Source organism: Mustela putorius, unplaced genomic scaffold, assembly GCF_011764305.1.
Source record: "Mustela putorius furo isolate JIRA1106 unplaced genomic scaffold, ASM1176430v1.1 tig00003942_pilon_pilon_pilon, whole genome shotgun sequence".
Classification (NCBI taxonomy): Eukaryota; Metazoa; Chordata; class Mammalia; order Carnivora; family Mustelidae; genus Mustela; species Mustela putorius.
Genome location: NW_025422087.1, coordinates 1468934 through 1482977, shown reverse-complemented (window position 1 = coordinate 1482977; position 14044 = coordinate 1468934).

The window sequence follows — 14044 nt, the reverse complement described above, 5'->3', positions numbered from 1 at the left end:
GCAGAAACCCCGAGAGAAATGTCTGGGTCCATGAGACACCTTTACATGCTTTCAATTTCCCGGGTAGTCTGCGTTTCAACTATTCTGATGGGCATCTTATCAAATATTAAAATCATATCTTAAATATTCTCCTTTCTTGCTAACAAGTTAGGTCATCAAGAGGTCTTTAGGTTTTATTCAGACTATATCTATTTAGTCAATAATAATTTAAACATGAAAAAAAAAAAAGGCACGTTCCTTCTACCAAGGAATAATCCCCCATCACACACGGCGGCCTTCTCTGCCTTTCCCTCTAAGTGTAGCGTGTGTGTGTGGGGGGGGGTGTGCGCACATGTTTGTGACAGAGTGGGACAGGGAAAGTTCAGGGGCTCTGTTCTTGTTCTACCTAACGTCCCCTCAGTGGACTGACACTGTCGCTCTGTCCCCTTGGGCATTCTCAGTGACAGCATTCAGGAACCCCCTCTGTTGAGCAACTAATTCATATCCAGTTATTTGACTCTCATAATGTAAGTGATAAGCATGTCTGTGTCATAAATGTCTGTTTTTTTTAGAAATGATTCCTATAAACACCAACACCGAAACACACTTTACCCACATTTTTAGGGGACTGGCTGCTGGCTCCTCTATGCTGTCTTCATTAGGGAGAAGCATTGCTTTGGAAAGGAGGGATCCAGGATTCTATAGATGAGACCTGAAATCATGAGGAGGACAAGCCAGCAGTGATGACGTCGGGGCCCTGGGAGTGACCATAGAGCATTGGGGAGGCTGCCCACAGCCCCTCATATGTCCTCTCCCAGATGCTCCCCTGCCCCATGTCCTGGAACACACCTCACCCATGCCCTGTCCGGTGACATGCTCCAACCACTCCAGCCCCCCGGGCTCAATCACCCAGACTCTCACTGGAGCAACAAGACCCTGCTCCAGGCCAGCAGAGGTGCACAGGCCATGCCACTCCTCTCGGCTTGCTCCCTGTCCTTCCTGGCTGAACCCCATCCTCTCAGGGAGGAACCTTGAAGGACAGCCGGTCAGTGGGTGACAGACAAGTGTTCATGCAGATGGAGTTTTTGTGGCAAGAGCAGAGCCACTTGAACTGTATGAGCAAGAGAGGCCTTTACAATGCACATCGGCTGCTCATGGAAGCTGCAGGATGAACAGAGCCTCAACCAGGGCCTTTGGCACTGGACAGAGCTCATCCACACCCTCAGGATCCTCTGGCTGTGACCCCCTGACCCTGCCAAGCCCAACCTTGCTGAGATCTCTCTCCTCCCACAAAGTCGGGAAGGGGAGTCCCCTTGATCTGATGCTCTAATTGAGGTCGTCGTCAGTAACTCCTGTCTGTGCAGTTACTGGGCCACTGGTGGGCTGTTATTCTGCCTGCCAGCCTCAGTCTCCTCATCTGTGAAATGGTCCTAACACCTGCCCTACCATCTCATAGGATGACTATGAAGATCATACTGACCAACTGCGAGGTGTCGGAGGTCTCGCCAAGGCTTCTGCTTCTTCTAGACCACTCCCAGGTAAGTGATCACCCAACTATGCTGTGATTCGGAGTACAGGGCTTTACAGAGTAGAAAGCTGGGATGTAGCTTCATGGTTTTCAGCCATTTTCCCTAACTGATGTCTGGGAACTCTGAAGCATTCAGGGCCCACCTGGTCTTCTGCGGACCACCAGGATACTGAGATCATGCTGTCACACCTGGGATATCACCCCACTTCACCCTTTGAACACTTTTAAGTCAGGAATGTCCCAGACAGGGGTAAACACCTAAATGTTTCAATCAAGCACCTGTCTGTCGATGGAAACTTTCCAGGAGGCTCCTTCAGGTAGGTGCCTCCCCTCGGATGTATCCATAGCCCTATCATCCGCATAACTTGTTCCCACCCAAGGGCCAAGGGCCAAGGGCCAAGGCCAGTCCCTTACTAAGGGATTTCATTGAAAATTCGAAGCCTAAGTTCTTGAGAAGCTACTACCCAGCCCTTTGTAGGTGGGGCTGTCGTCTTCTGGGACTCCAGAATATGAGCACCGATGAAGACATGTGTGCACTCAGGAGCGAGTGTGCTTGTGCACACAAACACACACACACCCCAGGAGGGACTGTGGGGTGGGATCTGATTAGTAGCAGATTCCAAGAAGTTGATAGGAGGGAGGAAATTGGGAGGTATTTCCTACCTGTGACAGCACTCCTCTAACATCAGAGCTATTATTCAACCTATGCCTGTGGACATCTGATAGAAAGACATGCTGGATTCATCCATATTTTGCAGAGAAGACCATCCCTGTCAGGCACAATGGCTTATCTAAGGTCCAAACCAGGTAAGCATAGAGACTTGTGTCTGAAACCAGGTGTGTTTGCAAGCTGGGGCACTGGCTGCTCCCAGACCTTCCCTGGGGGCCTGTTCCGAGGGGTGTGTTGGGGTCACTGTGTACAGATGAGATGTGTCCTTGCATGCAGAAGGGGGAAGAGGAGATGGCAGACCGGAGCACTGTTCGTGTAGGGGTCCAACCAGGAGTGGGCCCCGGTAGGGGATCACAGGCAGTGATGTCACTGCCTGGATCACAAAGGCCCACAACTTGTAACCCCTGCAACCAGGACACACAAATGAACTATTTTCATTCTGAGCTAGGTTTCCCATTTAGAAGCATGCCTTGAAAAGCAGAAACCATGAGCGAAATGTCTGGGTCCATGAGACACCTTTACATGCTTTCATTTTTCTGGATAGTCTACGTTTCAACTATTCTAATGGGCATATTATCAAATATTAAAATTATATCTTCAATATTCTCATTTCTTGCTAACAAGTTAGGTCATAAAAGAGTTCTTTAGGCTTTATCCAGACTATGTTTATTTAGTCAATAATGATTTAAAGATGAAAAAAGGAAGGCATGTTCCTTCTACCAATGAACAATCCCCTATAATACACGGCATCCTACTTCTCCGCCTTACCCTCAGTGTAGTGTGTGTGTGTGTGTGTGCGTGTGTGTGTGTGCGTGTGCACATGTGCGCACATGTATGTGACAGAGTGGGCCGGGGAAGGTTCCGGGGCTGTGCTCTTGTTCTTCCTTATGTCCCCTCAGTGGACAGACACTGTCGCTCTGTCCCCTTGGGCATTCTCAGTGACAGCATTCAGGAAACCCCTCTGTTGAACAACTAATTCATTTCCAGTTATTTGACTCTCAAAGTGTAAGCGATAAGCACGTCTGTGCCATAAATGTCTGTTTCTTTAGGAATGATTCCTGTAAACACCAACACTGGAACACGCTTTACCCACATTTTTAGGGGACTGGCTGCTGGCTCCTTTATGCTGTCTTCATTAGGGAGAAGCATTGCTTTGGAAAGAAGGAATCTGGGATTCTATAGATGAGACCTGAAATCATGAGGAGGACAAGCCAGCAGTGATGACGTCGGGGCCCTGGGAGTGACCATAGAGCATTGGGGAGGCTGCCCACAGCCCCTCATATGTCCTCTCCCAGATGCTCCCCTGCCCCATGTCCTGGAACACACCTCACCCATGCCCTGTCTGGTGACATGCTCCAGCCACTCCACCCCCCCGGGCTCAATCACCCAGACTCTCACTGGAGCAACCAGACCCTGCTCCAGGCCAGCAGAGTTGCACAGGCCAGGCCACTCCTCTCGGCTTGCTCCCTGTCCTTCCTGGCTGAACCCCATCCTCTCAGGGACGAACCTCCAAGGACAGTGCCGGTCAGTGGGTGACAGACAAGTGTTCATGCAGATGGAGTTTTAGTGGCAACAGCAAGAGCCACATGAACTGTGTGAGCAAGAGAGGCCTTTACAATGCACATCGGCTGCTCATGGAAGCTGCAGGATGGACAGAGCCTCAACCAGGGCCTTTGGCACTGGACAGAGCTCATCCACACCCTCAGGATCTTCTGGCTGTGACCCCCTGACCCTGCCAACCCCAACCTTGGTATCCCTCAAGTTAAGTTTGTGTGAGAGACGGGGCCGGGCTTCCTGCTGACACCCCTCCTCTCCCACAGAGTCGGGTAAGGGGGAGTCCCCTTGATCTGACGCTCTAATAGAGGTCGTCGTCAGTAACGCCGGTCTTGCCCGCCAGAAGATGGAGCTAACCAGGCACACAAGATAGATCCTCAGAGAGAGGGCATTTGGGGCTCTCCCTGCAGGAAGAGAGAGAAACACCAGCGAGTGGGACTCCGTGAGAAAGGGGAGCTCTGAGCACTAGGGGAGGGGCGGCCGTGGGCTGTGCGCTGCCTTACTGGTCAGGGGCTCAGGCTTCGTGTTGGCTTGCAGGGAGTGCCCAGGCTTCATCCCACCAACAGGTCCATCAAAAACCAAATTGACCTCCATCAAACATTTTCAACTTCAGCCACGAAAAGGCTCTGGGGCCTTGGCAGTCAAGGAGGCCTAAGGCGCTATGTACCAATGGTTCCACGGTGGGGGAAGAGTGGGACAGGCGTGATGGAACTGGGGGGCAGCTCATTTCCCTGCTTTGGGGAGAAAGAGCCCCATCACAAGGCACCCCAATATTTGTTCTAAAAACAGGTGGCAGCACAGCGGGCTCCAGCTTGCCAGTCTCCACACGGAGGACTTTCCATGTCCAGGACACTAGCTCTGGGGGATGTCCTGCCCCAGGGCTGGCCTGGGTCTGATGGGTGAGCACCAGTGTAGTGGGATCCCATACTGGCGGGCAGGAAGGCTTTCTGGAAGGATGGCTGGGTCAGGGGAGTCTGGATTGGCAGGCTGAAGGGACACAGTAGGTCAGAGGCCCAGAGCCCACGACGGCAACGTGCTCCCAGGGGGCTACTCTGAGCAGGTCAAGCTGAGGATTACTGAGTATCTTTTGAGAGCATGAATCATGACAGTCAATCCCCCTAACAAGCCCATGAGGAAGGGCAAAATGCTGTCTCTGTTGGACTCCGAAGGAAACCAAGGCTTTAAGAACCTGCCCCTCTCCATGCTCCTCATTGAGTCATAGGCAGGATTTGAACGCAGGGCTTGCCAGGCTTGTGGGCCCGACCTCACAAGAAGGTTGCGTCCAGATGCTTCAGAAGGGACTTCTCAACTCTGAGGTTCCATGAGCCTTTGTACCCAGGGAGAAACCTCCTCCTGCCCAGACACAGGCTGGCTGGGACTGGGAGAGTCCTCAGTGCCAAGGCACAGCATCGTCAGAAAACAGACCCAGGCCAAGCCCCAGTCAGAGGTGGCACCACTGCCCCTTGAGTTCAGGGAGGTCTCCAGGCCAGGGGTTGGATGTGGAATTTTGTTTCCAGCGAAACAGACTGCCCGACAACAGGGACGTTTTTTCCCAGCTGAAAACATTGCCCTGTTGAGAGAACATTCCTGGAGAGGTGACTGGCTGTAAACACATCCCTCAGTCAGTCTTCGTCACGGCTGACTTTTAAGAGAATGTATTCTGCTGCGGGGTAGGGCAGAGAGGTACACATCGCGTGAATTTTAAGTCAGTAATTCCCTTCTTTTGCTCAAAGGGTGCAAGGGTCTACCACAATTTTATGTGTTTCTACACATTTTTTAATTTTATGTATTATTCTACTTGGTATTATTGGAATCTTATATTCTCTATTCTTCTATGACTTGCTTTTTTCGTTCACCATTTAGCTTTTGAGCTACCTCCTTATTAATGCATGCAGTTCTAGTGCATTTATTTTAAGCAAGTATATGGACTTCCATTATATAAACCTCCCAGCAAATAAATGCTTGTAGAGTGAGTGGACAAGTGAATAAACTTACCTTCACACATTGCCCCACTTTTGACAACTGAATTTTGCTCTCTCGTGTGATCTTTTCCCAACCGTGGCCTCCAGCACAACTCCTCCGTCTTGCCCAGCCCCATTCCTCAACTGGCATCTGACCCAGCTTCTCTCCACTATAATAAATCCCTGAGCTTCATTTCATTTTAAATCAAAGTTACACTTCTTTGGGCAATCTTTGTGATTAATCAATGAGCTAGTCAATTACTTTTAAAAGAAGACTGTAAGGAGCATGTGACTAGGTGCCTATCTAGCAAGATATCCCCAGCGGATGGACTCATCTACTAGAATACATCAGATATTAAGGAGCCCACTGCTTCATAAGGACATCCACTCCACTGGTAGCTTTCACCTTGAAAGCTCTTCCTTCTATTGAGCTGAAACTCCCTCCCAGCACATACACCTTGGATGGTTATTCTGCATCCCAAGGACACAGTCAAGGAACCTATCCCCACTTCAACTCATCTACTCAAATACCTATGAAGTATAAGGAACCCCTTTTGTCCCACTTCCCTCTATACACACTCAACCCAACTCAAGGTCTTCCCTTTTCTGTGAAATTAGTAGTGACCAAGAATTTTATTACAGCAAATACAAATTCTTTTTGATTGAACTGTCTCTCTATGATAGGTTTCAAATAATTCTCACAATTAGTTTTCAAAGGATAATATTTCATCACAACAACAACAAAACTAGTACACACGGAAACAATTCTCAAGAGATCATTGGCAGTTACAACCTGATGGCAATAAAATATTTTATAATTATCAGGCTTTGTTTATAAAGCAACTGTTTCATTTGAAGAAATTAAAGGCCCTTAAAACATCTGCAGTGTATGGTAAAATGATTTTTGAATGATATAGAAAATATGAAGAAGAACCAAATATAAGTTCTACAACTGAAATGCAAAAATTGGAGTGGAAAGCTCATTGGGTGAGTTTAACAGATGAGACAAATTAGAAAAAGAATTAGAAAACTGAAAGTTAGTAAAAGAAGATTATCCACAAAGAAAAGGAATACAGAAAAACAAAAAGATTATATGAAAAGAGGTTAAGAAAAATGAAGGATAGAATTAAAAGATCTAAAGCAAACTTGATCATAGTTTCACAAGAATAAGAGAGAAGGAGAGTGACTGGGGCAAAGATAATATTTGAAGAGACAATGCCTCAATTTTTTTTTTCAGAATGCATGATAGACACTAATCCACAGAATAAAGCAACCAACTAATTCCAAGTATATTAAACAGAAATCCAACTCTAGACACAGGCGAGTGAACTACAGGTTCATTATGGTGAATTCATTATGGCAACACCAAAGACAAAATGGGGATTTTAAAAGCATCCAGAATAGAAGTACAGATTACCTCCAGCAGATCAACAATTAAACTTCCAATAGACTTCTTATCAGCAATAGAAGCCATGGAACATTGCAATGGTATCTTCCATATACAGAAAGAAACAACTGACAATCTCAAGTACTTTTCTCAGGGGCACCTGGCTGGCTCAGTCAGTGCGGCATAGGACACCTGGTCTCAGGGTTGTAAGTTTGAGCCCCATGCTGGGTGCAGAGATTACTTGGAAAAAAAAATCTTTCAAAAAATGAATATAAATAATAAATAAATAAAATACTTCTCCCAGGAAAAAATATCTTCCAGAAAATAAGAGTAGGGAGGAAAGTTCATTTTTCCAACAAACAAACAAAGAAACAAAAAGATGGAGTTTGCCATGATCCATACTAAAGCAAATTCTAAATTTATACTTCAGAATAAGTAAAATGATCAGCGATGGAAGATCTAAGCTACAAAAAAATGAAGATTTTTGTAACGTAAAGAATTGAATAAATGTAAATAAACACTGACTGCATAAAACAGTAATAATCAAGTTTTATAAAATTGAAAAGCAATTAAATATATGAGTGAGGACTGAAATAAAGTATCTTAGGATCCTTGAATCATCTTGATAGAAATTAGGAATGCTAGTTAACTTTAGTCTTAAAAAGTTGTGTGTAGGGACGCCTGGGGGGCTCAGTCAGTTAGAGCATCTGATTTTTTATTTTAGCTCAGGTTATGATCCTGAGTTGTGAGATCAATCCTGCTTAAGATTCTTTCTCTTTCCCATTTCCTCAGCCCATTCCCATGTATGCCCACCCTGCTGTCTCCTTCTCTCTCTCTTTCTCAAAAAAGAAAGAAAAGAAAAAATCTGTTTATATTTTTTAATTGCTAGGGAAACTGCTTTTAGAAATAGCATATAAATTCCAATTTAATAGAAGATGAAAATGGAATTGTATTTGCCACAGCATAAAAATAATGTCAGATGTCAATGAACAAATTTAACAAAATATGTGTAAGATATTTATAGAAAATGTTATAAAACTTCATAAATGGATGGATGAAAAGATATGTTGGGGTAGATCTATCTCAATTTCTCTCTCTCCCCCTGCCAGCACACACACACACACACACACACACACACACACACACACACGAAGACCTAACTAAATGGAAGGATGCACTATATTCATGGAATAGAAAACTCAATTTTAAAATATATCAATTCTTTCCAAACTAATCTATCTATAAATTCAATGTATTCCCAATCACTATCCTAACAGGTTGGTGTGTGTATATATTTTGGGGGTGCAGGGATTTGTCAGTATGTATGTGTAATGAGCTGATTCTACAACCTATATGGGGATGTAAAGGGCTAAGAATAATTCTGAGGAAGAACAAGAAGGCAAGACTTTCCCAAATTATAGTACTTAAGGTGGCATGTTGCAAGAATAGGCAAACAGAATGAGAGTCCGGAAATAAAACCACATATATGTAGCTATCTGGTTTATGAAAAAATGTGATATTACAGATCAGTATGGGGAAACTCTCTTTTCAATACATGGGGCTGAGAAAATTTGCTATCTATATGGGTCAAAAGATGAAATTTGATTCTGACCCCACACTATCTATTCCTATGTTGATTGAAGACCCAAGTGTGAAAGGCAGCATTATAAACTTTTGGAGGGTAAGTGAGAAGAGTCTCATGACTTTATTATAGAGGAAATTATTTAAAACAGACTATACAAACAGTGTAGATAATAAATTGAACAGTACTTAAATTGTACATTTCTGGGGTGCTTGAGTGGTTCAGTGGGTTGGGCCTCTGCCTTCGGCTCGGGTCATGATCTTGGGGTCCTGGGATCAAGCCCCACATCGGGCTCCCTTTCAGCGGGGAGCATGCTTCCTCCTCTCTCTGCCTGCCTCTCCACCTACTTGTGATCTCTGTCTGTCAAATAAATAAGTAAAATCTTAGAAAAAAAATTCTAAAAAAAAAATTTAAAAGAATTGTACATTTCTATTTCTTAAAAAAAAGACAACAATAAAGCAGTATAAAGACAAACTATAGAGTGTAAAGCAGGCTTTTAAAAACTATTTTATTTATTTGAGAAAGAGAGAGAGCATAGGGGGAAGGAGCAGAGGGAGAGGGACAAGCAGGCTCTGTGCCGAGCACGGACCCCCACGTGGGGCTCGATCCCAGGACCCCGAGATCACGACCTGAGCTGAAATGAAGAGTTTGAGGCTTAATCGACTGTGCCACCCAAACACCCAGAGTGTAAGGCAGTTTTAATATATATAATATACAAAGGATTCATATTAAGAAAATATAAAGAATTTCTACAAATAAATTAGAAAAAGGCAGAGGCTCCACAGAAAAATGGGAAAAACATTTAAACAGGACTTCACAAAATAAGACAGCCAGAAGTTCTGTAAGCATATGTGAAAGAATTTAACTTTATTTTTAATCAGGAAATTTCAAAAACGTTGACACTAACATGTTTTGGCAAGGATGGATAACAGCATGGACTCTCAGACCATGGTTGCTATTGGGGTGTAATTTGTTATAAAACCTTTCAAGAACAATTTATCTTCCTCTTATCCAGTGGAACACATACATAGCCTAGGAACCATCAACTCACTCCTAAATGTGGATTCTAGAGGACTTTAAGCATATGCAATGAGATACATGTATTATGTTTACAGCAACCCCATTCTAATAGCCCAAAACTGTAAACAATAGCAACAATAAAATAGGTATATGGTGATATAGTCATAAAATGGAATGCTATGCAGCAGTGGAAAGGAACAATCGTCAGTTACATATAACAAAGATTAAACTTAAACATAAGCTTGAACAAAAGATGCAAGGCACAGGGGCACCTGGGTGGCTCAGTCAGTTAAGCATCTGATTCTTGATCTCAGCTCAGGTCTATGATCTCAGGTTTGTGAGTTCAAACCCCACTCTGGGCCCTACGCTGGGTGCGGAGCCTACTTAAAAAACAATTTCAGAAAAATATACAAGGCACAAAATGATGCATGTGGTATGATTCCATTTATATTACAGTTAAAAAATGGGCAAAACTCAACTATGTTTAGGGGTGAGCATGTAGGTATTGAAACTGTAAAGAAAAGTGGAGAATATATCCTTACAATAGCTAAGATAATGGTTACCACTGGAGTGTGATTGAGGAAGTCAATCACTAGAAGTCACTTCTAAGTCTCATGCAGCGCTCAGTTCCTTGATGTGAGTGGTGGTTACAATGTGACGTTTAGAGATGACGGTATCTAGTTATACAGTACTTGCACACTTTGTACTTTCTTCCTCAAGTATGATATTTTCACAATTGGGAAAATCTATGGAGTAGGAAATTTGAACTTTTTCCCAAAATAATATGCAATGCTTTTAAAAGTTCAAGAGTAGCATAAAACTTATAACAAAATGTGGTTATCTCATGCTTCATCACTATTCCTACTTCCCCCAAAGCACTCATTTTGATTTTTGCCTTTTACCTCTTTTTTTTTTCACTTCTATATGTCTAAGTAACTTAGTTATGGGACTCTTTCCTGTTTTTTTTTTTTCCAGTTTTAGATAATCTCCATTTTCTTCCTTCAGTGAAGGTCAGAATTTCACTATCTTACAACATAGGTACCTGCTCCCAGACTTATACTTGCTCCCTCCCCTTGTCCTCCTAGAGTTTTAACACTTTAAACAAATTAAATGTACATTCATATTGTCATTATTATTCTTATCTACTGCTCACTGTTAATCCAAACTAAGTACACTACTTAGACTTTCTTTCTTATACCATCAAAATTTTGTCCCGGCTCAATGGCCACTGGAGTAATTTGCTTAGCCTTCTTTGGCTCTTGTGTTAACTAGTCTCACACAAGATCCACTATTCCTCATGGTTAACTCTGGCAGATAATCTCTCAGTTCCATCGTTTTTTCTTGAGACATCTTTCTAGAGGTCCCTGGATATCTCTAGGGACCTCTTCTGCTCTTGTTCCACTCTGGTCTAGTTATTCTCTGGCCTACCAAACAGATACTGTCTTTGGGACTCCCCTTCACCATCAGCCAGGGAAATGTCCTAATAAGTAGCACCCAGTTCTGATTTCGTGGATCTCATATGGCTAGGTATGCGGTACAATAAAAATAAACTAATTTATTTATTCATTTTGGCTTCCCAAATTATCTCTATTACCTCTAGAGTCCTTCTAGTTTTGTTGTTTTGGTTTCTGACTTTCCTGTCACAATTGTTCTCTAATATTTGATGATCTTTGACCATCCTTTCAAGATATTCTTATTAATGTTCTTCAAGTATATGGTCCAGTTTAAGAGGACTGCAATGCGCAACAATGTTCCTAAATCCTCCCTTTCTCTCAAAAAGTGGGAGCACAATAAAATTAATCAGATTAAATATTCCGTGCTGTCTTCCTCTTATCACTGATGTTAATAGGGCACTTATAACAGAGGTTAGTATAACTTTCATTGTCTCCGGATTTGAGAGTTCGGAGGCTGGCTTGCTCCTCATTCTGTCATAAAGAAGATAACTCATCATTTTTCACTGTATCCTGAAGGTGTGACTTTCTCTCTGAATCCTTTAGATGAGTAAATATTGATGATTTGCCCAAGTGGTATCCATGTCTGATCTTTCTGTCTGTTCACACTGGTTATTAACATTGGTGGATACAGTGGTCAGTCATGCTGTAATCTGCATAATCCCTTCATTGAACACTGGATTCTTATGGGGTGAAACAGGCAGTAGCTTTTTCTTCACAGTTACCCTTCAAGGCTGTTTTGTTGGTTCTCCTTTTACCTCTCAATAACTTTGTATGATTACTCTGGGTTTTAGAAAAAACTTATTTTTAGGAGTCAAGAATTTAGTTTAACATAAATATAAATTTGCCCCTCTATCCTATTCAAAGACTCTTTTCCCCTATACTTCCCTGGTTTGATAACAGTGGGGTTGGAGGTAGGGACAGGGTTGGGGGGAAACTGTTCTGCTACGTTTGTTTCACTTTCTCCGCGTTTGTTTACTGGCCTTTTCTCCTTGAGAGCTGGGTCTCAGATTCTTGTGTGGCAGATGCCTGAATGCCCCTCTGTTTCCCTTGGGCACTCAACCAGTTAGTTAATCCTTCCCCCATCCCCTGGGACCTCCAGATCTTCTCAGTTCCAAAATAAGTGCAACTCTCCCCTGTTCATTTCTTATGAACTGTCTAGCTGTCACTTTCTGATATACTTGAGGCCTGGCTATTCCTTTTTGTGGGAGGCCACAATAGGGCTTGAGACGAGGACCAAACCAGGCCCTGACTTGTGGCTCCTTTAAAGGCTGAATAGCCGAACAAAAGCCTTAGGTCGATAAAATCGAGTAGCATTGAGAAAGGGTCTGTGCTATGTGTTATGCGCTCGCCTACCCGACTTCCCACATGCTTGCTAAACAAATGAGAACAATTCGGTTGGGGTCATAAGTTCGTGGCTGGTCCTTGCTGCCCTAGTACAGCCCATAGATTACTTTCAGGTTTGCTGTATCAATACAGAACAATTGTACTGTCATCAGCCATTTGGCACCACAAAGTCTGCTTATAGTTCATTGTGAAACTTATGGGAACTCGTGGTTGTTTAACTAGACACAGATGTATTGCTTCTCCTATTATCACTATATATATGGCCTTAATGCTTTGAATAAACTTAGCACTGTTGGACATCCTCCTCAGCGCTCCTCCTGCCCCCATCTCTCTGCTTCTCGAGTTCTTTTCTTCATCCTCTTACCCTCACGTTCCTGGTCGATTTGTCGCACCGGCCACGACACCTTTTCTTCTAGATTCACTTGAAACTTCTCTGTATTCCAAGTCTGTCTCCCATGTCTCAATAACAAGACCTACCAGTAACTCTGTCTTCCCAGATCTTCCTGCACATGTATACACAGTTGTGCTTAAACTACTTTTAGAGGATTTCTATTCCTTGTAACCAAAAGAGGTCTAATCAAGCAGTGGGAAAACTGGTCAAAGAGAATTGAGGGAAATTTTGTGCATGCTATGGGATAGTCTTATGAATGTATTTCTGCTCCATGACAGTGGATACTGAGTCCATCAGGTACCATGAACTGTTTCATTAAAATGTGAGAACAATAAATGCAGATACATTCTCCCTTTTTGGCTCCTATGTTTTTGAGACTAGAACTCAACTGTGCTCTCTTCTAGCAGAATAAAATTAGATAACAGGATATTTTGTTTTTGCCTTTATCACTGTATAGTGATCCTATAGATAATATAGACCTTGGTTCATCATGGCTATTTCCTATTTCTTCAGTAACACATAAAGAATTTATCTTTTAGTGTGGGTTCCTACTTAAACTGGTATATTAAGTTTAGCTATGAATAACAGAGACCCAACTATGATAACTTAACACGGAAGTTGATTTTTTTTCGTTCATTTAAAAGAAGTCTGAAGGGGGAATTGGGTGACTTAGTTGGCTGAGCACCTGCCTTAAGTTCAGATTGTGATCCCAGGATCCTGGGATGGAGCTCCATGTCAGGCTTCCTGACCAGTGGTAGAGTCTGTTTCTCCTCTCTCTCTGTCCCTCCCCCTGCCTGAGCACTCTCTCTCTCTCTCAAATAATTTTTTTTACAAAATCTTTTTTTTAAAGATTTCATTTATTTATTTGACAGACAGAGATCACAAGGAGGCAGAGAGAGAGAGGAGGAGGAAGCCAGCTCCCTGCTGAGCAGAGAGCAGGAGGTAAAGTGTTTTCTTTTTGCTAATATGACAAGCAGAAGAATTTATATGAGAAAAGGTCTTTGAGGTCCAGTCTTACACTCGGTGTATCTGGAGCCTGGAATAGAATCCCAGGACCTTGGGATCATGACCTGAGCCGAAGGCAGAGGCTTTAACACACAGAGCCACCCAGGCGCCCCTAAATAAATAAAATATTAAAAAATAAAAGAAGTCTGAAGATAGACAAATCATGACT